The sequence below is a fragment of the Lissotriton helveticus genome, chromosome 6 (assembly GCF_964261635.1).
Source record: "Lissotriton helveticus chromosome 6, aLisHel1.1, whole genome shotgun sequence".
In the NCBI taxonomy this organism is placed as follows: Eukaryota; Metazoa; Chordata; class Amphibia; order Caudata; family Salamandridae; genus Lissotriton; species Lissotriton helveticus.
In genome coordinates this window covers 1,436,347,060-1,436,371,173 of record NC_136067.1, presented here as the reverse complement: position 1 = coordinate 1,436,371,173, position 24,114 = coordinate 1,436,347,060, and positions in this window count along the sequence as shown.

Genomic DNA, 24,114 nt, shown 5'->3' with positions numbered 1-24,114 from the left:
TTTATCTAGGCCTACCTAAAATCTTGATTAATAGATTACAGGTGGTCCTGAATGATGCAGCGCCGCTGATCTTCAAGTTACCCAGAAGATCTCATGCCTCAGCTCTACTACTTAAGTTACACTGGCTCCCCATTGAACAGAGGGTGGAGTTCAAGAGCCTCTGTACACCCCACAAGGCCATCTATGGGCAAGCTCCTGCGTATATTAAAGAGCGCTTGGAGTTATATACCCCCAAGCGAGTTTTGCGGTCTGCTGAATCCCAGCTTTTGGTCTGCCCCCGTTACAAGTTAAAAACCAAAGGCGGTAGGTCTTTTTCGGTTATGGTGCCGCAGATCTGGAACAAGCTACCAGAATCACTTGCGGTTTAGGAAGGTGTTAAAAACCTTTTTGTTTAGGGAGGCACTTGATCCAGCTAAATAATTCTTTTCATGGGTCCCTGGCCCGCCTTCTTCCTCATGTATTGTTGTTGCTGTTGGTTTTAAGCTCCTAGAGACCTGTTGGTGAGTTGGCGCTATAGAAGACTAAGTTAACATAACATTTACATTCAAAAGATTAAGTGTTAAAATTTCATCAATATTGACCATTTTGGGAACGTTCGTCAGGTCCGGGTCATCGTTTTTCATCTGAAAATTGATTTTTTTGGACTGTACCAAAATTATTCAAAATGTCAATTTGATCGTGCCTCATGTTGACCAACCACTTTTTAAACCCCCACAGTGACCAACATTGCCAATAATGCAGAGTTTTGCTTACTCAGAAGGTTCAATTATGACCAATTTCACGCACAGAAAAGATTTTAAACATACTTATTTTAGTTGAAAATTTAATAATTCACATCCAACAGTCATTTACCGTCAAAAGATTAAATGTTAAAATGTCATCAATATTGACCATTTTGGTAGCGGTCGACAGGTCCGGGGTCATCGTTTTTCTTCAGAAAATAAATTTAGAGGACTGTACCAAAAATGATTTGAAATGTGAATTGGATCGTGCCTCATGTTGAATAACCACTTTTTAAACCCTCACAGTGACCAAATTTGCCATTTTTACAGAGTTTTGCTTCCACAGAAGGTTCAATTTTGACCGATTTCGGGCACAGAAAAGATTTTAAACACACTTATTTTAGTTGAAAAAGTAATAATTCACATCAAACAGTCATTTACATTCAAAAGATTAAGTGTTAAAATTTCATCAATATTGACGATTTTGGGAACGGTCGACAGGTCCGGGTCATCGTTTTTCATCAGAAAATTAATTTAGAGGATTGTACCAAAAATGATTGAAAATGTCAACTAGATCGTGCCTCGTGTTGAATAACCACTTTTTAAATCCTCACAGTGACCAAAAGTGCCATTTTTACAGAGTTGTGCTTACTCAGAAGCTTCTGTTTTTTTTTTTTTGTTCAAATCTGTTTTTATTGTGAACACAGCGATAAGCCTACAACCCCTTTCTGGAGCCGGCCGCGCATAGTAAAGCCAGTAAGTAAACTAGACAGGGGAGGCGGAGTCATTAACACAGCGCCCTGCCTACAACCCCCGGAGGGGGGGCCGGCCGCGTGGCGTAGGGGAAAGCAGAGCAAGAGGTGGCCATAAACTGGCAATGCGTCATTGTGTGGGGTAGGCGCGTATGTGAGGAAAAGCAATGGTGTCACATTTTCAAAAGGCCCAACAGGGACCTAACTGTCCCGAAGAGGGGTGGAAGCCAGAGTGGCAAGTAGGAAGGAAGAAAAGTCGGAGAAGGAGCTAGCAGTGTCAAGGTGAAGAGGAGTCAGGGGGGTGTGCCCGTGGCCACAAACAGGAAATGCGAAACACAAAGCGGCACTGGGGGAAGCGGTTAAGAGCCTAGTCTACTTGGGTCAGCAGGAATGAGGGCGTCTTCGAACAATTGTAGAGCGCGCAGCCTGGGAGGCATGTGGCGGGCATAGCTGATGGAGCACAGGTGACGCACTAGGGGTTCCCATACTGCCTTGAAGCGCACCCCCCTGGATTGTATCCGCGCCGTGAGTAGTTCCATAGTCAGGACCTGCCAGAGGCGCACGAACCAGGATGCTATCGGCGGCGCCTCTGCCCGCTTCCAGTACAGGGCAATAAGCTGTTTGGCAGCACCTAACATGTGAAGGGTGAGGATCCAGTCGCTGCGCGTGAGGGCTCTAAGTGTGGGGGGTCGAACGCCCAGTAGGAGTGTACAAACCTCCTCAGGGAGGGGGAAACCCAACACCTTTTTGATGTGACTGAGGACCTCCTTCCAAAAGACAGCTAGGGTAGGGCAGGACCACCAGATATGTACAAAGTCACCAGTCGCAGTGCCACACCTCCAGCACAGCGGCGAGGAAGTGGGGAACATTTTGCTGAGTCGCAGGGGGGTGTAGTACCATTGCGTCAGCATCTTGTACGCATTTTCTCTTTGCGGGATGCTGCGGTAGGTTTTGGGGATGTCATTCCAGAGCCGAGTCCATTGAGAGGGAGTGATGTCAGTGCCTGTCGCCGACTGCCACTGCTTCTGATAGGGGTGCGCAGGTGGGGCGGTGGGGTGCTGCAAGATGTTGTAGATTTGGGAGATGAGTCGTTTCAGTCCCCCGAGGGATCGTGCCAATTTCTCAAAGGGGGTATATGCCCTAGTAGCAGCCTGGTACATGTCGTCTCCCGAGGTCCAGTGGCGCAGCTGCACATATTGTAAGTGAGCGGTGAGAGGGAGCCTGAATTCCTCCTTGCAGTCTAGCCATGTTTTAGACGACCCGCCAAGAAAAAGGTCTCCGGCAACTCTGCAGTCGCCTTGCGTCCAGCTCTCAAAAGCTCGGGTCCGGGCAGCCGGGGGGAAGTGCGGGTTACCTGCAATGGGAGTGTGTGGAGAGGGAAACGTGGTGAGACCCTTGGCCACTGCCACCCTGTCCCATACTTCAAGAACCGTCCTCGTGGGGACCGCAAGATAAGCACTTCTGGAACGTGCCACCCGCGGTAACCAAGGCAGGTCCCATATGGTGCGCCCCGTGACCGAACGGTCCATGTGGAGCCAGTGTTTGTCGCTTTCGCGTGCACCCCATTCGATCACGAACCGGAGGTGTGCCGCCCAATAGTAGTGGAGGAGATTCGGGCAGGCAAGGCCGCCTCTGTCTCTCGGTTCCATCAGGACTTTCTGCGAGAACCGGGGTCTTTTGCCCCCCCATATGAAGGACGTGAGGTCGCGTTGGAGGTTTCTGATGCAGTGAATCGGGATCGGGGTGGGGAGGCACTGGAAAACATACAGAATGCGGGGGAGGATGGACATCTTGACCCCGTTGAGCCGCCCCAACCAGGAAATCATCAAGGGTTTCCATTTTCGCAGGTCAGCCAGAACTTCCTTGCGGCAAGAGGCCCAATTCCTCGAGGACCACGAGTCAAGATGGGGCGTGAGGTCTAGGCCCAGGTATTGAATATGGCTGTCCGCCCAGCAATAGGGCGTGACTCCCTGCAGAAAAGAGATCTCCTCGTCGGGGATGGTGAGATTAAGCGCCCAAGACTTGGTGTGGTTGATTTTAAGGCCGGACGCCTGCTCAAACAGGGAGAGGGCTTTCTGCACTGCTGGGAAGGAGACCCGAGGGTTTGTAAGGGTAAGAATCAGGTCATCAGCAAAGAGCGCCACCTTATTAGTGCGCCCTCCGTGGGAGATACCATGAATGTCAGGGGTACGCCTAATCAGCTCCGCCAGCGGCTCAACCGCAAGGGCGAACAGGAGCGGCGACAGCGGGCATCCCTGCCTCGTGCCCCTGTGGACCGAAAGCGGCGACGTCAATTGGCCATTGACCCGTATTCGGGCTTGCGGTCCTAGGTAGGGGGCCATGCATCTGGATATCATGGTAGGGCCAAGACCTAGTTTCTTGAGGACCGCCCGCAGGAAGATCCAATCGATCCGGTCGAAGGCTTTTTCTGCGTCCAGTGAGAGGAGGCAAGCCGGGATTTTCCAATGGTGCACCTTTCCCACCAAGTGCGCCAGTCTGCGGACGTTGTCGGCTCCCTGGCGGTCCCGAATAAATCCCACCTGGTCCGGATTCACCAAGCCCGGCATGTGTGGGTCAAGTCGTTTGGCCAAAACCTTGGTGTAAATTTTGAGATCAGTGTTGAGGAGGGCGATGGGGCGGTAGGAGGCACACAGGTCTGGGTCCTTCCCAGGCTTGGGGATCAGGGCTATTTCCGCCAGGCCCATGTCGGGGGAGGGGCCGACGGTGTCAGAAAAGGAACTGTATAGTCGCAACAGATGCGGGCGGAGCTGGGTCAAGAACAGGCGATAGAAGGCCAATGGCAGGCCGTCCGGCCCCGGAGTTTTCCCCACGGGGAGATCTTTAACAGCCTCCGTTATTTCCTCCTCCTGTAAGGGGCTTTCCAGCGAGGCCGCACATGCCGGGGACAGGGTAGACCCCCCATAGTCTGCGAGGACGGCCTCCCGGGCCTCCGGAGAGGTGGGCTCCTCGGCATATAGGGAGGAGTAGTAAGCAACAAAGGCGGCCTGCTTGGTCTTCTCAGTCGTGGCGCAAGTGCCGTCCTGTTGCTTGACATTGGCGATGTGGGCCCTAGCGGTACGTGCCCGCAGCCTGCCGGCCAGTAGTCGGCCAACCTTGTCCCCTCCCTCGTAATACCGTTGCTTGAGCGCTAGCAGGGAGTGCTCCGCCTTGTTGGTACGCAGGGTGCGGAGTTGCCCCCGTAGGTTAGCGAGAGTTCTCTTTGACGCCCGCGAGGGGGAGGCCCGATCCCGGGCCTCCGCAAGTTTGATCTCGCTAGCCAGGTCTGTTTCCAACTTGGACGCTTCCTTCCTCCGTGCCGCCGCCAGGGAGGTGATGTGGCCCCGAATGGTAGCCTTGAAGGCGTCCCAAACCGTGTGAAACGGCAGATCAGGGGTGTCGTTAACGGCGAAATACGAGTCTATGGCGTCACGGATGCTGGCGACGTCGTCCGGGTCCCGAAGGATCCTCGGAGGGAGCGTCCATCGGCGTTCCCGAGTGGCGTGGGCCAGGGGGTCCTGTAGCAAGAGCGCCACGTGAGCGTGGTCCGACAGGGAGATGTCGGAGATAGCTGCAGCCAAAGAGTCCCGGGCCACCTCAAGGGAGGTGAAAAGGTAGTCGATTCGGGAATACGTCCTATGGGAATGCGAGTAGAAGGAGTAGTCCCGGGCTCCCGGGTTGTGGTAGCGCCACACATCCACAAGCCCCAGGTCCCTAAGCTGAGTTCTAAGAGCAGAAGACATTGCTCCCGCCCCGTTAAAGGAGGCTCCCGCCCGATCTAGCTCGGGGTCCCAGACAAGATTGAAGTCGCCGCCCAGGATCACATTATTGTCGCCCGGTGGGAACTGTTCCCGCAGGAGCGTCTGGAGGTATTTGTCCTGCGACTGGTTGGGAGCATATACACATCCAAGAGTGAACTGCACACGGCCCATCTGTATCGTGGCTCGGAGGAAGCGCCCATCAGCACTTTTGAAAGGTTTCACGGATCCCCGCCTAATGCCAACCCTGCAGAGAATTGCCACCCCCGCTGTCTTGGTGTCAGAGGATGCCCAGAACTGTGTAGGGTATCTAGGGTGGGCCATGCGTTTGGTGTCTCCCCTGAGAAGGTGCGTCTCCTGGAGGAGGATAATGTCAGGGGCGTGGTGTAGGAGGTAGCGCCATACCTGCTGCCGCTTGTTGGGGGAGTTGAGCCCTTTGACGTTGAGGGAGAGGACCTTCAAGGGTGTAGGGATGGTCGCCGTCATAGCACTAAGAGGGAGTGGAGTCGCGCAGAACCCAGTGTAGCAGACCCTCCCGCAGACAATACAGCGGCAGCCACTTCTCGCCTCCAGCGCGTCAGCCCCCGCAGAACCCACCCCTCCACCCCACCGCAGGCGCGAGGAGAACGTGAGAGGAAAGGGCAGTATAAGAGCGAAGTAGGAAGAGGAAGGCAATAAAAGAGAAAAAAGGCGCAAAGAAGAGATTGAACCAAAACAGGCCAACAGGGCCAGTATACAGTGTCCCAGGTATCGGACATCCTCTACCCGAGGGTTTGGATGAAGCCAGGAATGTCACTTCCTATAGGACAAAGGGAGGGAGCGGAGATCCGGGCAAGTGAAGTAGAATCAAATCATCTCAGAGTCCATCCACCCCGCTGCCTAGAGGTAGTCCGGGGATGTGTCAGGCTGCGGGGCCACACGACCCGTTCGGGCGCCAGTGGGGCGCTGGGGCTCCGCGGTGAAGTCCATGACCTAAAGGAGGCAAAGGGCGTCGTTCTTTCCACGAACAATGGGAGTAGGCCACCATGGAGCAGGAAGACACGCTGAAGTGCCTAGTGGGCGAGCGTGTGTACAGGGCAGCTGGAGTCACAGTGGCAACGTTCAGTGGTCATCTGGAGTCGAGGGGCGATCCCCACCCTCAGATCCAGAAGCGGTGGGCTGGGAGGCCCGCCCCTCGCGGTCGCCCTCGAGGGAGCGGATGTGGGCAATGATGTCCTGCTTGGTCTGCGAGGTAGAGAGCGCGTCCACCGGAGGGGACCGCCGACGTCTGTGCACAGTGGACCATTCAGAGCGTGGAGGGGCCTTCTCCGAGTGACGAGGACGCGTCGGACTGTGGTCTGGTGACTCCGGCATGTCCAGCAGTCTTGCCGCCTCCCGGTAGGACCTGAGTGACCTGCGCTTGCCCTCCCACCTGAAGATGAGTGCAAAGGGATGCCCCCACTGGTAAGAGATGTTAAGGGTCCGGAGCTTCTCTGTGATCGGGCGGAAGACTCGCCGTCTGTGGAGTGTGGTGGGGGCCAGGTCCTGGAAGATCTGGATCTTGTGGCCTTCGTACCGCAGGTCCGGGTTATCCCTAGCCGCCTTCAAGATGGCCTCCTTCTCGGTGAAGTAGTGGAGCCTGGTGACGATGTCGGGAAGGAGACCCGCTTTTCCTCCCGCTCCGAAGACACGGTGCGCGCGGTCTAGGCGCGGCGGGGGGGCCTCCTCTTCGCCCCACACCGCTTGCAAGAGTAGGGCCACATAGGCCATGGTATTAGTCCCCTCTTCTCCGAGTGGCACACCCCGTATGCGGAGGTTGTTGCGGCGTCCCCTATTTTCCAAATCTTCCTGTTTGATCTGGAGCTGGATATGCTGTTCCTCGAGGGTCGCCACTCTCTGCCAGATTTGCTCTAGGTCCTCAGTGCGGGAGTCGACCGTTCTTTCCAGGCCGTCGACGCGGTCGCCAAGGTCGGTGACTTCCTTGCGCAGTTCTTTGACGCAGGTGTGAACCTCCGTCCTGAGGGACCCAATCTCAGTCTTCAGATCAGCCATAAAGGAGGTCATGAAGGCCTGCGTCACCGGTGGAGAGTCGGTTGACGGTGGGAGCTTCTCCCCTGACGATGATGAGGGCCCTCCGGATGGCAATGGTGAGCCCGCCTTACCCCACATAGAGGCTACTGACGCCCCTCTGGTCGTCGTGGGTGTGGGGTCCAGTTTATTCCCCCTGCCGCGGGTCATAGTCCACCTGGGTCGCACTCAAATAGAAGAAGTCCAGGCCGTGGAGGGGCCGCCGGAGCTAGGGTGGGTAGCGCACCCGAGCAGATAAGGCAGCGCGGAGGCAGGGGAGGCGGCGGATAGGCGAGGACTGTAGATGGGCCACAGCAGGCCGGGCCCAGAGTCCGCAGGCGGAGGGCCTCTCTCAGTCCCGTGGTGTGGCTCAGTCCCCCGGTCAGGGCCTCCTCTCAGCGTAACGTCCAGCCGGTCCCACCGCAGCAGGTAAGGAGTGTCCAGGAGGGTCCCGGCCTCTCAGCAGCGAGGAGCCCAGTGTCAGGGGGTAACAGGCGGCAAAGGCCCCTGGGGTCCCCGTGTGTTCACGGCAGGGTCACTCAGTACGAGGTCCGCCAGGCGTGACAGGGCCGGGTCTCGGCGGCGAGGCGGCCAGTGGCCGTGTTTTGCAGGGCTGGGGCCCACCTAGGCTCAGGGGTCGCCAATACACAGCGGCTCTATATCTCACCAGGCCGCAGTCTACGTGTCCAGGGCGGCTGGAGGCGCTCAGGCTGGGATTGTCGGCGTGTGGGGGCCGGCCCTCCGCCAAAGGGGGGAAGTGGCGGGAAGACCAACCGCCGGGCCCCGCAAGCGCCGGGCCCCTCCGGGTGATGGCTGGCGGGAGGGGGGGGGGCAGCGCGCTGCAGCTCACCGTCTGGGCCCAGCGACGGGCGATGGAGTCCCGACCAGGGCTCGCGTGTACGGGGGCCGCCGGCAATCCCTCAGATCTGGGCCTGGTTTTCCCGCCAAGGCCGGGGACTCAGGTAGATGCGGCGTCCGGGCTGCCGCTGTGCCTCCCACTGGCGGTAGTCCGATTCCAGCAGCTCCGGCGCGGCTCCGCCGGCGACAGGCTGGGTCCGCTGGTCCCACACAGCCACAGATGAAGCCAGGGGTGCTCCGGTGTCTCCTCCGGGCCGGCGCTCAGGCTGGGATTGTCGGTGTATGGGGGCCGGCCCTCCGCCAAAGGGGGGAAGTGGCGAGAAGACCAACCGCCGGGCCCCGCAAGCGCCGGGCCCCTCCGGGTGATGGCTGGTGGGAGGGGGGGGGCAGCACGCTGCAGCTCACCGTCTGGGCCCAGCGACGGGCGATGGAGTCCCGACCAGGGCTCGCGCTGCACGGGGGCCGCCGACAATCCCTCAGATCTGGGCCCGGTTTTCCCGCCGAGGCCGGGGACTCAGGCAGATGCGGCGTCCGGGCCGCCGCTGTGCCTCTCACTGACGGTAGTCCAATTCCAGCAGCTCCGGCGCGGCTCCGCCGGCGACAGGCTGGGTCCGCTGGTCCCACACAGCCGCAGATGAGGCCAGGGGTGCTCCGGTGTCTCCTCCGGGACGCAGTGCCGGTTCTCTCCCCAGAAGCTCGTCCCGACTCTCCAGCAGCGGACCCAGGGCAAGATGGCGGCCAGCGGCCGTTGGCGGGGGATCCCGAAGGCTGGCGGTGCGGCCGCCGGAACTGTCACCACCGCGTCTCGTCGCCGAGGAGGGGTACCAGCAGGATCAGTGATGTGCAGGGGTCCCCAGGGGTGTGTACCCCCCGAAAACTACGCTGAAGCAAGCTAAGTAGAGCAGCGGGGCGACGGAGCTCAAGTGAGACACGTCTGCTCACATCGCTGTCTCAGCCACGCCCCCAGAAGCTTCTGTTTTGACGAATTTCAGGCACAGAAATGACTTTAAAAACACTTATTTTAGCTGAAAAAGTAATAATTAACATCCAACAGTCATTTACAGTTAAAAGATTAAATGTTAAAATTTCATCAATATTGACCATTTTGGGAACGGTCGACAGGTCCGGGGTCATCGTTTTTCATCAGAAAATTAATTTAGAGGACTGTACCAAAAATTATTCAAAATGTCAATTTGATCGTGCCTCATGTTGACTAACCACTTTTTAAACCATCACAGTGACCAAAATTGCCATTAATGCAGAGTTTTGCTTACTCAGAAGGTTCAATTATGACCAATTTCAGGCACAGAAAAGATTTTAAACACACTTATTTTAGTTGAAAAAGTAATAATTCACATCAAACAGTCATTTACATTCAAAAGATTAAGTGTTAAAATGTCATCAATATTGACCATTTTGGGAAGGGTCAACAGGTCCGGGGTCATCGTTTTTCATCAGAAAATTAATTTAGAGGACTGTACCAAAAATGATTCAAAATGTCAATTAGATCGTGCCTCGTGTTGAATAACCACTTTTTAAATCCTCACAGTGACCAAAAGTGGCATTTTTACAGAGTTGTGCTTACTCAGAAGCTTCTGTTTTGACGAATTTCAGGCACAGAATTGATTTTAAAAACACTTATTTTAGTTGAAAAAGGAATAATTCACATCCAACAGTCATTTACCGTCAAAAGATTAAATGTTAAAATGTCATCAATATTGACCATTTTGGGAACGGTCGACATGTCCGGGGTCATCGTTTTTCATCAGAAAATTAATTTAGAGGACTGTCCAAAAAATGATTCAAAATGTCAATTAAATCGTGCCTCGTGTTGAATAACCACTTTTTAAATCCACACAGTGACCAGAAGTGCCATTTTTACAGAGTTGTGCTTACTCAGAAGCTTCTGTTTTGACGAATTTCAGGCACAGAAATTACTTTAAAAACATTTATTTTAGTTGAAAAAGTAATAATTAACATCCAACAGTCATTTAAAGTCAAAAGATTAAATGTAAAAATTTCATGAATATCGACCATTTTGGGAACGTTCGTCAGGTCCGGGTCATCGTTTTTCATCTGAAAATTGATTTTTTTGGACTGTACCGAAAATTACTCAAAATGTCAATTTGATCGTGCCTCATGTTGACTAACCACTTTTTAAACCCTCACAGTGACTAAAATTGCCATTAATGCAGAGTTTTGCTTACTCAGAAGGTTCAATTTTGACCGATTTCAGAGACAGAAAAGATTGTAAACACACTTATTTTGGTTGAAAAAGTAATAATTCACATCAAACAGTCATTTACATTCAAAAGATTAAGTGTTAAAATTTCATCAATATTGACCATTTTGGGAACGGTCGACAGGTCCGGGTCATCGTTTTTCATCTGAAAATTGATTTTTTTGGACTGTACCAAAATTATTCAAAATGTCAATTTGATCGTGCCTCATGTTGACCAACCACTTTTTAAACCCCCACAGTGACCAACATTGCCAATAATGCAGAGTTTTGCTTACTCAGAAGGTTCAATTATGACCAATTTCACGCACAGAAAAGATTTTAAACATACTTATTTTAGTTGAAAATTTAATAATTCACATCCAACAGTCATTTACCGTCAAAAGATTAAATGTTAAAATGTCATCAATATTGACCATTTTGGTAGCGGTCGACAGGTCCGGGGTCATCGTTTTTCTTCAGAAAATAAATTTAGAGGACTGTACCAAAAATGATTTGAAATGTGAATTGGATCGTGCCTCATGTTGAATAACCACTTTTTAAACCCTCACAGTGACCAAATTTGCCATTTTTACAGAGTTTTGCTTCCACAGAAGGTTCAATTTTGACCGATTTCGGGCACAGAAAAGATTTTAAACACACTTATTTTAGTTGAAAAAGTAATAATTCACATCAAACAGTCATTTACATTCAAAAGATTAAGTGTTAAAATTTCATCAATATTGACGATTTTGGGAACGGTCGACAGGTCCGGGTCATCGTTTTTCATCAGAAAATTAATTTAGAGGATTGTACCAAAAATGATTGAAAATGTCAACTAGATCGTGCCTCGTGTTGAATAACCACTTTTTAAATCCTCACAGTGACCAAAAGTGCCATTTTTACAGAGTTGTGCTTACTCAGAAGCTTCTGTTTTGACGAATTTCAGGCACAGAAATGACTTTAAAAACACTTATTTTAGCTGAAAAAGTAATAATTAACATCCAACAGTCATTTACAGTTAAAAGATTAAATGTAAAAATTTCATCAATATTGACCATTTTGGGAACGGTCGACAGGTCCGGGGTCATCGTTTTTCATCAGAAAATTAATTTAGAGGACTGTACTAAAAATTATTCAAAATGTCAATTTGATCGTGCCTCATGTTGACTAACCACTTTTTAAACCCTCACAGTGACTAAAATTGCCATTAATGCAGAGTTTTGCTTACTCAGAAGGTTCAATTTTGACCGATTTCAGAGACAGAAAAGATTGTAAACACACTTATTTTGGTTGAAAAAGTAATAATTCACATCAAACAGTCATTTTAAGTCAAAAGATTAAATGTAAAAATTTCATGAATATTGACCATTTTGGGCCGTTCGTCAGGTCCGGGTCATCGTTTTTCATCTGAAAATTGATTTTTTTGGACTGTACCGAAAATTACTCAAAATGTCAATTTGATCGTGCCTCATGTTGACTAACCACTTTTTAAACCCTCACAGTGACTAAAATTGCCATTAATGCAGAGTTTTGCTTACTCAGAAGGTTCAATTTTGACCGATTTCAGAGACAGAAAAGATTGTAAACACACTTATTTTGGTTGAAAAAGTAATAATTCACATCAAACAGTCATTTACATTCAAAAGATTAAGTGTTAAAATTTCATCAATATTGACCATTTTGGGAACGGTCGACAGGTCCGGGTCATCGTTTTTCATCAGAAAATTAATTTAGAGGACTGTACCAAAAATGATTGAAAATGTCAACTAGATCGTGCCTCGTGTTGAATAACCACTTTTTAAATCCTCACAGTGACCAAAAGTGCCATTTTTACAGAGTTGTGCTTACTCAGAAGCTTCTGTTTTGACCAATTTCAGGCACAGAAATGACTTTAAAAACACTTATTTTAGTTGAAAAAGGAATAATTCACATCAAACAGTCATTTACATTCAAAAGATTAAGTGTTAAAATTTCATCAATATTGACCATTTTGGGAACGGTCGACAGGTCCGGGGTCATCGTTTTTCATCAGAAAATTAATTTAGAGGCCTGTACCAAAAATGATTCAAAATGTCAATTAGATCGTGCCTCGTGTTGAATAACCACTTTTTAAATCCCCACAGTGATCAAAAGTGCCATTTTTACAGAGTTGTGCTTACTCAGAATCTTCTGTTTTGACGAATTTCAGGCACAGAAATGACTTTAAAAACACTTATTTTAGTTGAAAAAGTAATAATTAACATCCAACAGTCATTTACAGTCAAAAGATTAAATGTTAAAATTTCATCAATATTGACCATTTTGGGAACGTTCGTCAGGTCCGGGTCATCGTTTTTCATCTGAAAATTGATTTTTTTGGACTGTACCAAAATTATTCAAAATGTCAATTTGATCGTGCCTCATGTTGACCAACCACTTTTTAAACCCCCACAGTGACCAACATTGCCAATAATGCAGAGTTTTGCTTACTCAGAAGGTTCAATTATGACCAATTTCACGCACAGAAAAGATTTTAAACATACTTATTTTAGTTGAAAGTTTAATAATTCACATCCAACAGTCATTTACCGTCAAAAGATTAAATGTTAAAATGTCATCAATATTGACCATTTTGGTAGCGGTCGACAGGTCCGGGGTCATCGTTTTTCTTCAGAAAATAAATTTAGAGGACTGTACCAAAAATGATTTGAAATGTGAATTGGATCGTGCCTCATGTTGAATAACCACTTTTTAAACCCTCACAGTGACCAAATTTGCCATTTTTACAGAGTTTTGCTTCCACAGAAGGTTCAATTTTGACCGATTTCGGGCACAGAAAAGATTTTAAACACACTTATTTTAGTTGAAAAAGTAATAATTCACATCAAACAGTCATTTACATTCAAAAGATTAAGTGTTAAAATTTCATCAATATTGACGATTTTGGGAACGGTCGACAGGTCCGGGTCATCGTTTTTCATCAGAAAATTAATTTAGAGGATTGTACCAAAAATGATTGAAAATGTCAACTAGATCGTGCCTCGTGTTGAATAACCACTTTTTAAATCCTCACAGTGACCAAAAGTGCCATTTTTACAGAGTTGTGCTTACTCAGAAGCTTCTGTTTTGACGAATTTCAGGCACAGAAATGACTTTAAAAACACTTATTTTAGCTGAAAAAGTAATAATTAACATCCAACAGTCATTTACAGTCAAAAGATTAAATGTTAAAATTTCATCAATATTGACCATTTTGGGAACGGTCGACAGGTCCGGGGTCATCGTTTTTCATCAGAAAATTAATTTAGAGGACTGTACCAAAAATTATTCAAAATGTCAATTTGATCGTGCCTCATGTTGACTAACCACTTTTTAAACCATCACAGTGACCAAAATTGCCATTAATGCAGAGTTTTGCTTACTCAGAAGGTTCAATTATGACCAATTTCAGGCACAGAAAAGATTTTAAACACACTTATTTTAGTTGAAAAAGTAATAATTCACATCAAACAGTCATTTACATTCAAAAGATTAAGTGTTAAAATGTCATCAATATTGACCATTTTGGGAAGGGTCAACAGGTCCGGGGTCATCGTTTTTCATCAGAAAATTAATTTAGAGGACTGTACCAAAAATGATTCAAAATGTCAATTAGATCGTGCCTCGTGTTGAATAACCACTTTTTAAATCCTCACAGTGACCAAAAGTGGCATTTTTACAGAGTTGTGCTTACTCAGAAGCTTCTGTTTTGACGAATTTCAGGCACAGAATTGATTTTAAAAACACTTATTTTAGTTGAAAAAGGAATAATTCACATCCAACAGTCATTTACCGTCAAAAGATTAAATGTTAAAATGTCATCAATATTGACCATTTTGGGAACGGTCGACATGTCCGGGGTCATCGTTTTTCATCAGAAAATTAATTTAGAGGACTGTCCAAAAAATGATTCAAAATGTCAATTAAATCGTGCCTCGTGTTGAATAACCACTTTTTAAATCCACACAGTGACCAGAAGTGCCATTTTTACAGAGTTGTGCTTACTCAGAAGCTTCTGTTTTGACGAATTTCAGGCACAGAAATTACTTTAAAAACACTTATTTTAGTTGAAAAAGTAATAATTAACATCCAACAGTCATTTAAAGTCAAAAGATTAAATGTTAAAATTTCATGAATATTGACCATTTTGGGAACGTTCGTCAGGTCCGGGTCATCGTTTTTCATCTGAAAATTGATTTTTTTGGACTGTACCGAAAATTACTCAAAATGTCAATTTGATCGTGCCTCATGTTGACTAACCACTTTTTAAACCCTCACAGTGACTAAAATTGCCATTAATGCAGAGTTTTGCTTACTCAGAAGGTTCAATTTTGACCGATTTCAGAGACAGAAAAGATTGTAAACACACTTATTTTGGTTGAAAAAGTAATAATTCACATCAAACAGTCATTTACATTCAAAAGATTAAGTGTTAAAATTTCATCAATATTGACCATTTTGGGAACGGTCGACAGGTCCGGGGTCATCGTTTTTCATCAGAAAATTAATTTAGAGGCCTGTACCAAAAATGATTCAAAATGTCAATTAGATCGTGCCTCGTGTTGAATAACCACTTTTTAAATCCTCACAGTGATCAAAAGTGCCATTTTTACAGAGTTGTGCTTACTCAGAAGCTTCTGTTTTGACGAATTTCAGGCACAGAAATGACTTTAAAAACACTTATTTTAGTTGAAAAAGTAATAATTAACATCCAACAGTCATTTACAGTCAAAAGATTAAATGTTAAAATTTCATCAATATTGACCATTTTGAGAACGGTCGACAGGTCCTGGGTCATCGTTTTTCATCAGAAAATTAATTTAGAGGACTGTACCAAAAATTATTCAAAATGTCAATTTGATAGTGCCTCATGTTGACTAACCACTTTTTAAACCCTCACAGTGACCAAAATTGCCATTAATGCAGAGTTTTGCTTACTCAGAAGGTTCAATTATGACCAATTTCAGGCACAGAAAAGATTTTAAACACACTTATTTTAGTTGAAAAAGTAATAATTCACATCAAACAGTCATTTACATTCAAAAGATTAAGGGGCAGATTACTATAGCGGATTTCCCGCATCCACCGGGCCGGCGGAAGCCACCGCCGGCCCGGAGGATGCGGGAAATCCGCCGGGGAGCCTTGCAAGACCCACCGCCATATTAGGATGGCTGGTGGGTCTTACTATCTGTCCGCCGCTTTTCCGCCGCGGGCGGATTCTGCCCGCGGCGGAAAAGCATTAACATGGCTGGCGGTGTCTATCAGACACCGCCAGCCATATTAGGATGACTGCGGAAAGATGCCTTTACACGGCGGCATTTCCGCCGTGTAAAGGCATACGGATTTGTGTTTGGGGGCCCGTTGCGGGCCCCCAGGGGTGAAGAGGGGGGGTGGGGGGTGCTCATGGGGGGTACCTATGGTACCCCCCTGCATTTGCCTGCACAAAGCAGCAGGCACCGCGAGATGCCTGCCGCTTTGTACATGCAAATGCACAACTTACTTTTTTATCATTGCGGCGGGTGCTGCTTCAAGCAGCACCCGCCGCAATGATAAAAATACAGGATGTGACCGCCAGGGTGGCGGTCACATTCTAATTTGCACGGAGGGACCGCCGCTGCCCCTGCGGACGGTCCCTCCTTCTCTATGGTGGCGGCGGACTCAGGTCCGTCCGCTATCATAATCGGCCCCAAAGTGTTAACATTTCATCAATATTGACCATTTTGGGAACGGTCGACAGGTACGGGGTCATCGTTTTTCATCAGAAAATTAATTGAGAGGACTGTACCAAAAATGATTCAAAATGTCAATTTGATCGTGCCTCATGTTGACTAACCACTTTTTAAACCCTCACAGTGACTGAAATTGCCATTAATGCAGAGTTTTGCTTACTCAGAAGTTTCAATTTTGACCGATTTCAGGCACAGAAAAGATTTTAAACACACTTATTTCAGTTGAAAAAGTTATAATTCACATCAAACAGTCATTTACCGTCAAAAGATTAAATGTTAAAATGTCATCAATATTGACCATTTTGGGAACGTTCTACAGGTCCGGGGTCATCGTTTTTCATCAGAAAATTGATTTTTTGGACTGTACCAAAAATGATTCAAAATATCAATTGGATCGTGCCTCGTGTTGCATAACCACTTTTTAAATCCTCACAGTGACCAAAAGTGCCATTTTTACAGAGTTGTGCTTACTCAGAAGCTTCTGTTTTGACAAATTTCAGTCACAGAAATGACTTTAAACACACTTATTTTAGTTGAAAAGGTAATAATTCACACCACACAGTCATTTACAGTCAAAAGATTAAATGTTAACATTTCATCAATATTCACCATTATGGGAACGTTCGACAGGTCCGAGTCATCATTTTTTTATCCCAAAATTGATTTCTTGGACTAAACCAAAAATTATTCAGAATGCCAATTTGATCGTGCCTCATGTTGAATAACCACTTTTTAAACCATCACAGTGACCAAAATTGCTGTTTTTACAGAGTTTTGCTCCCACTCAGAAGCTTCAATTTCGACCAATTTCAGATACCAAAATGACTTTAAACACACTTATTTTAGTTGAAATTGTAATAATTCACATCCAACAGTCATTTACAGTCAAAAGATTAAATGTTAAAATCTCATCAATATTGACCATTTTGGGAACGTTCTACAGGTCCGGGGTCATCGTTTTTCATCAGAAAATTAATTTAGAGGACTGTACCAAAAATGATTCAAAATGTCAATTAGATCGTGCCTCGTGTTGAATAACCACTTTTTAAATCCTCACAGTGACCAAAACTGCCATTTTTACAGAGTTTTGATTTCTCAGAAGCTTCTGTTATGACCAATTTCAGGCACAGAAATGACTTTAAACACACTTCTTTTAGTTGTAAAAGTAATAATTCACATCCAACAGTCATTTACAGTCAAAAGATTAAATGTTAATTTCATCAATATTGACCATTTTGGGAACGGTCGACAGGTCCGGGGTCATCGTTTTTCATCAGAAAATTAATTTAGAGGACTGTACCAAAAATGATTCAAAATGTCAATTAGATCGTGCCTCGTGTTGAATAACCACTTTTTAAATCCTCACAGTGACCAAAAATGCCATTTTTACAGAGTTTTGATTTCTCAGAAGCTCCTGTTTTGACCAATTTCAGGCACAGAAATGACTTTAAAAACACTTATTTTAGTTGAAAAAGTAATAATTAACATCCAACAGTCATTTACAGTCAAAAGATTAAATGTTAAAATTTCATCAATATTGACCATTTTGGGAACGTTCGACAGGTCCGAGTCATCGTTTTTTATAATAAAATTGATTTTTCGGACTGTACCAAAAATTATTCAAAATATCAATTTGATCGTGTCTCATGTTGAATAACCACTTTTTAAACCCTCACAGTGACCAATATTGCTGTTTTTACAGAGTTTTGCTCCTACTGAGAAGCTTCAATTTTGACCAATTTCAGATACCAAAATGACTTTAAACACACTTATTTTAGTTGAAATATTAATAATTCACATCACACAGTCATTTACAGTTAAAAGATTAAGGGCCCGATGTAGGTAGCCAAATACCGGTCGGTAACGGCCGAATTCGGCCGTTACCGACCGGTATTTGGCTTTTGAGATGTAGGTGGTTGTGAATTTACAGAATCTGTATATTTACCGAATCGGTAAATTTACCACTTCGGTATTTTACCGAATCGGTAAATATACCGATTCTGTAAATCCATATGTAGGTGGGACTCTTCAGAGTCCCAAAGGCCCTACAAATTCAGTATTTTAACACCCAATCTAATTGGGTGTTAAAGTACCGAATTCAAGTGTGCATGCACATGTGTGCATGCACACCTAGCCATGTGACAGACAGACATGCCCTTAGGGCATGTCTGTGTGCCACATGGCGCACATGCCTATTTTTGGGGTGCCAGAGGGTGTCAAAGTGACACCCCCTGCACCCTTGCTAAAATCGGTATTCTGTAATTACAGAATCGGTATTGCCCATTGATTCCTATGGGCTTCACAGCCCATAGGAATCAATAGGAAATACCGATTCGGTATTTCCAGATTCGGTAAATACCGAATCTTAACGATTCGGTATTTCCACATCTGGAAATACCTACATCTCCCCCCCTCTATTTTACCACTTCTTAAATACCGAATCGGTATGATTCGGTATTTAAGAGGTGGTAAAATAAAATTACCTACATCTGGCCCTAGATGTTAAAAAATTATAAATACAGTCAATTTTGGGACCGTTCGACAGCTCCGGGTCACCGTTTTTCATCAGAAAATGGATTTTTTGGACTGTACCAAAAATGATTCTAAATCTCAATTGGATCGTGCCTCATGCTGAATAACCACTTTCAAAATCCTCACAGTGACCACAATTGCCAGTTTTTACAGAGTTTTGCTTACTCAGAAGCTTCAATTTGGACCAATTTCAGGCACAGAAATGACTTTAAAAACACTTATTTTAGTTGAAAAAGGAATAATTCACATCCAACAGTCATTTACCGTCAAAAGATTAAATGTTAAAATGTCATCAATATTGACCATTTTGGGAACGGTCGACAGTTGCGGGGTCATCGTTTTTCATCGAAAAATTAATTGAGAGGACTGTACCAAAAATGATTCAAAATGTCAATTTGATCCTGCCTCATGTTGACTAACCACTTTTTAAACCCTCACAGTGACCGAAATTGCCAATAATGCAGAGTTTTGCTTACTCAGAAGGTTCAATTTTGACCGATTTCAGGCACAGAAAAGATTTTAAACACACTTATTTTAGTTGAAAAAGTAATAATTCACATCAAACAGTCATTTACATTCAAAAGATTAAGTGTTAACATTTCATCAATATTGACCATTTTGGGAACGGTCGACAGGTCTGGGGTCATCGTTTTTCATCAGAAAATTAATTTAGAGGACTGTACCAAAAATGATTCAAAATGTCAATTAGATCGTGCCTCGTGTTGAATAACCATTTTTTAAATCCTCACAGTGACCAAAAGTGCCATTTTTACAGAGTTGTGCTTACTCAGAAGCTTCTGTTTTGACGAATTTCAGGCACAGAAATGACTTTAAAAACACTGATTTTAGTTGAAAAAGTAATAATTAACATCCAACAGTCATTTACAGTCAAAAGATTAAATGTTAAAATGTCATCAATATTGACCATTTTGGGACCGTTCATCAGGTCCGGGTCATCGTTTTTCATCTGAAAATTGATTTTTTTGGACTGTACCAAAAATTATTCAAAATGTCAATGTGATCGTGCCTCATGTTGACTAACCACTTTTTAAACCCCCACAGTGACCAACATTGCCAATAATGCAGAGTTTTGCTTACTCAGAAGGTTCAATTATGACCAATTTCACGCACAGAAAAGATTTTAAACACACTTATTTTAGTTGAAAATTTAATAATTCACATCCAACAGTCATTTACCGTCAAAAGATTAAATGTTAAAATGTCATCAATATTGACCATTTTGGTAGCAGTCGACAGGTCCGGGGTCATCGTTTTTCTTCAGAAAATAAATTTAGAGGACTGTACCAAAAATGATTCGAAATGTGAATTGGATCGTGCCTCATTTTGAATAACCACTTTTTAAACCCTCACAGTGACCAAATGTGCCATTTTTACAGAGTTTTGCTTACACAGAAGCTTCAATTTTGTCCACTTCAGGCACAGAAATGACTTTATACACACTTATTTTAGTTGAAAAAGTAATAATTCACATACAACAGTCAATTTACAGTCAAAATATTAAATGTTAAAAAATTATCAATACTGACAATTTTGGGAATGTTCGACAGGTCCGGGTCATCGTTTTCATCAGAAAATTGATTTTTTGGACAGTAAAAAAAATTATTCAAAATGTCAATTGGATCGTGCCTCATATTGACTAACCTCTTTTTAACCCTCACAGTGACCAAGATTGCCATTAATGCAGAGTTTTGCTTACTCAGAAGGTTCAATTTTGACCAATTTCAGGCACAGAAAAGATTTTAAACACACTTATTTTAGTTGAAAAAGTAATAATTCACATCCAACAGTCATTTACTGTCAAAAGATTAAATGTTAAAATGTCATCAATATTTACCATTTTGGTAGCGGTCGACAGGTCCGGGGTCATCGTTTTTCATCAGAACATTAATTTGGAGGACTGTACCAAAAATGAATCGAAATGTGGATTGGATCATGCCTCATGTTGACTAACCACTATTTAAACCCTCACAGTGACCAAAATTGACATTTATACAGAGTTTTGCTTACTCAGAAGCTTCAATTTTGACCAAATTTCAGGAACAGAAATGATTTTAAAGGCACTTATTTTAGTTGAAAAAGTAATAATTCACATCATGCAGTCATTTACATTCAAAAGATTAAATGTTAAAATTTCAACAATATTGACCATTTTGGGAACGTTCAACAGGTCCGGGGTCATCGTTTTTCATCAGAAAATTGATTTTTTGGACTGTACCAAAAATGATTCAAAATGTCAATTGGATCGTGCCTCATGTTGAATAACCTCTGTTTAAATCCTCAGAGTGACCAAAAGTGCCATTTTTACATAGTTTTGCTTACTCGGAAGCTTCTGTTTTGACCAATTTCAGGCACAGAAATGACTTTAAAAACACTTATTTTAGTTGAAACAAGTAATAATTAACATCCAACAGTCATTTACAGTCAAAAGATTAAATATTAAAATTTCATCAATATTGTCCATTTTGGGAAAGTTCGTTAGGTCCGGGTCATCGTTTTTCATCTGAAAATTGATTTTTTGGACTGTACCAAAATTATTCAAAATGTCAATTTGATCGTGCCTCATGTTGACTAACCACTTTTTAAATCCTCACAGTGACCAAAATTGCCATTAATGCAGAGTTTTGCTTACTCAGAAGGTTCAATTTTGACCAATTTCAGGCACAGAATAGATTTTAAACACACTTATTTTAGTTGAAAAAGTAATAATTCACATCAAACAGTCATTTACATTCAAAAGATTAAATGTTAAAATTTCATCAATATTGACAATTTTGGGAACGTTCGACAGGTCCGGGGTCATTGTTTTTCATCAGAAAATTGATTTTTTAGACTATACCAAAAATGATTCAAAATATCAATTGGATTGTGCCTCATGTTGAATAACCACTGTTTAAATCCTCACAGTGACCAAAAGTGCCATTTTTACAGAGTTTTGCTTACACAGAAGCTTCAATTTTGTCCAATTTCAGGCACAGAAATGATTTTAAACACACTTATGTTAGTTGAAAAAGTAATAATTCACATCCAACAGTCATTTACAGTCAAAAGTTTAAATGTTAAAATGTGATCAACATTGACCATTTTGGGAAAGTTCGACAGGTCCGGGGTCATTGTTTTTCATCAGAAAACTTATTTCTTTGAACTGTCCTAAAAATTACTCAAAATGTCAATTGGATTGTGCCTCATGTTGACTAACCACTTTTTAAACCCTCACAGTGACCAAAATTGCCATTAATGCAGAGTTTTGCTTACTCAGAAGGTTCAATTTTGACCAATTTCAGGCACAGAAAAGATTTTAAACACACTTATTTTAGTTGAAAAAGTAATAATTTACATACAACAGTCAATTTACAGTCAAAATATTAAATGTTAAAAAATTAGCAATACTGTCAAATTTGGGAATGTTTGACAGGTCCGGGTCATCGTTTTCATCAGAAAATTAATTTAGAGGACTGTACCAAAAATGAATCGAAATGTGAATTGGATCGTGCCTCATGTTGAAGAACCACTTTTTAAAACCTCACCGTGACCAACATTGACATTTAAACAGAGTTTTGCTTACTCAGATGCATCACTTTTGCCCAGTTTCAGGCACAGAAATGACTTTAAACACACTTATTTTAGTTGAAAAAGTAATAATTTACATACAACAGTCAATTTACAGTCAAAATATTAAATGTTAAAAAATTAGCAATACTGTCAAATTTGGGAATGTTCGACAGGTCCGGGTCATCGTTTTCATCAGAAAATTTAATTTTTGGACAGTAATAAAAATTATTCAAAATGTCAATTAGATCCTGCCCCATGTTGACTAACCACTTTTTAAACCCTCACAGTGACCAAAATTGACATTCATACAGAGTTTTGCTTACTCAGAAGCTACAAATTTCACCAATTTCAGGCACAGAAATGATTTTAAAGGCACTTATTTTAGTTGAAAAGGTAATAATTCACATCCAACAGTCATTTACCGTCAAAAGATTAAATGTTAAAATTTCCTCAATATTGACCATTTTGGGACCGTTCGTCAGGTCCGGGTCATCGTTTTTTATCTGAAAATTGATTTTTTGGACTGTACCAAAAATTATTCAAAATGTCAATTGGATCGTGCCTCATGTTGACTAACCACTTTTTAAACCCTCACAGTGACCAAAATTGACATTTATACAGAGTTTTGCTTACTCAGAAGCTACAATTTTGACCAAATTTCAGGAACAGAAATGATTTTAAAGGCACTTATTTTAGTTGAAAAAGTAATAATTCACATCATACAGTCATTTACATTCAAAAGATTAAATGTTAAAATTTCAACAATATTGACCATTTTGGGAACGTTCAACAGGTCCGGGGTCATCGTTTTTCATCAGAAAATTGATTTTTTGGACTGTACCAAAAATGATTCAAAATGTCAATTGGATCGTGCCTCATGTTGAATAAGCACTGTTTAAATCCTCAGAGTGACCAAAAGTGCCATTTTTACATAGTTTTGCTTACTCGGAAGCTTCTGTTTTGACCAATTTCAGGCACAGAAATGACTTTAAAAACACTTATTTTAGTTGAAACAAGTAATAATTAACATCCAACAGTCATTTACAGTCTAAAGATTAAATGTTAAAATTTCATCAATATTGTCCATTTTGGGAAAGTTCGTTAGGTCCGGGTCATCGTTTTTCATCTGAAAATGGATTTTTTGGACTGTACCAAAAATTATTCAAATTGTCAATTTGATCGTGCCTCATGTTGACTAACCACTTTTTAAACCCTCACAGTGACCAAAATTGCCATTAATGCAGAGTTTTGCTTACTCAGAAGGTTCAATTTAGACGCATTTCAGGCACAGAATAGATTTTAACCACTTGCATGCTAATGACAAGGTGAACTCGTCATGAGGCACAATGAATCTGTGCTCATGACAAGGTCAACTCGTCATGTATAATGGGGAACATAAATCTGTAGCGCAGGAAGGGAAAACCCCTTAGCAGCCAAGTGGTTAAACACACTTATTTTTGTTGAAAAAAGTAATAATTCACATCAAACAGTCATTTACATTCAAAAGATTAAATGTTAAAATTTCATCAATATTGACCATTTTGGGAACGTTCGACAGGTCCGGGGTCAGTGTTTTTCATCAGAAAATTGATTTTTTAGACTATACCAAAAATGATTCAAAATATCAATTGGATTGAGCCTCATGTTGAATAACCACTGTTTAAATCCTCAGAGTGACCAAAAGTGCCATTTTTACAGAGTTTTGCGTACACAGAAGCTTCAATTTTGTCCAATTTCAGGCACAGAAATGATTTTAAACACACTTATGTTAGTTGAAAAAGTAATAATTCACATCCAACAGTCATTTACAGTCAAAAGTTTAAATGTTAAAATGTGATCAACATTGACCATTTTGGGAAAGTTCGACAGGTCCGGGGTCATTGTTTTTCATCAGAAAACTTATTTCTTTGA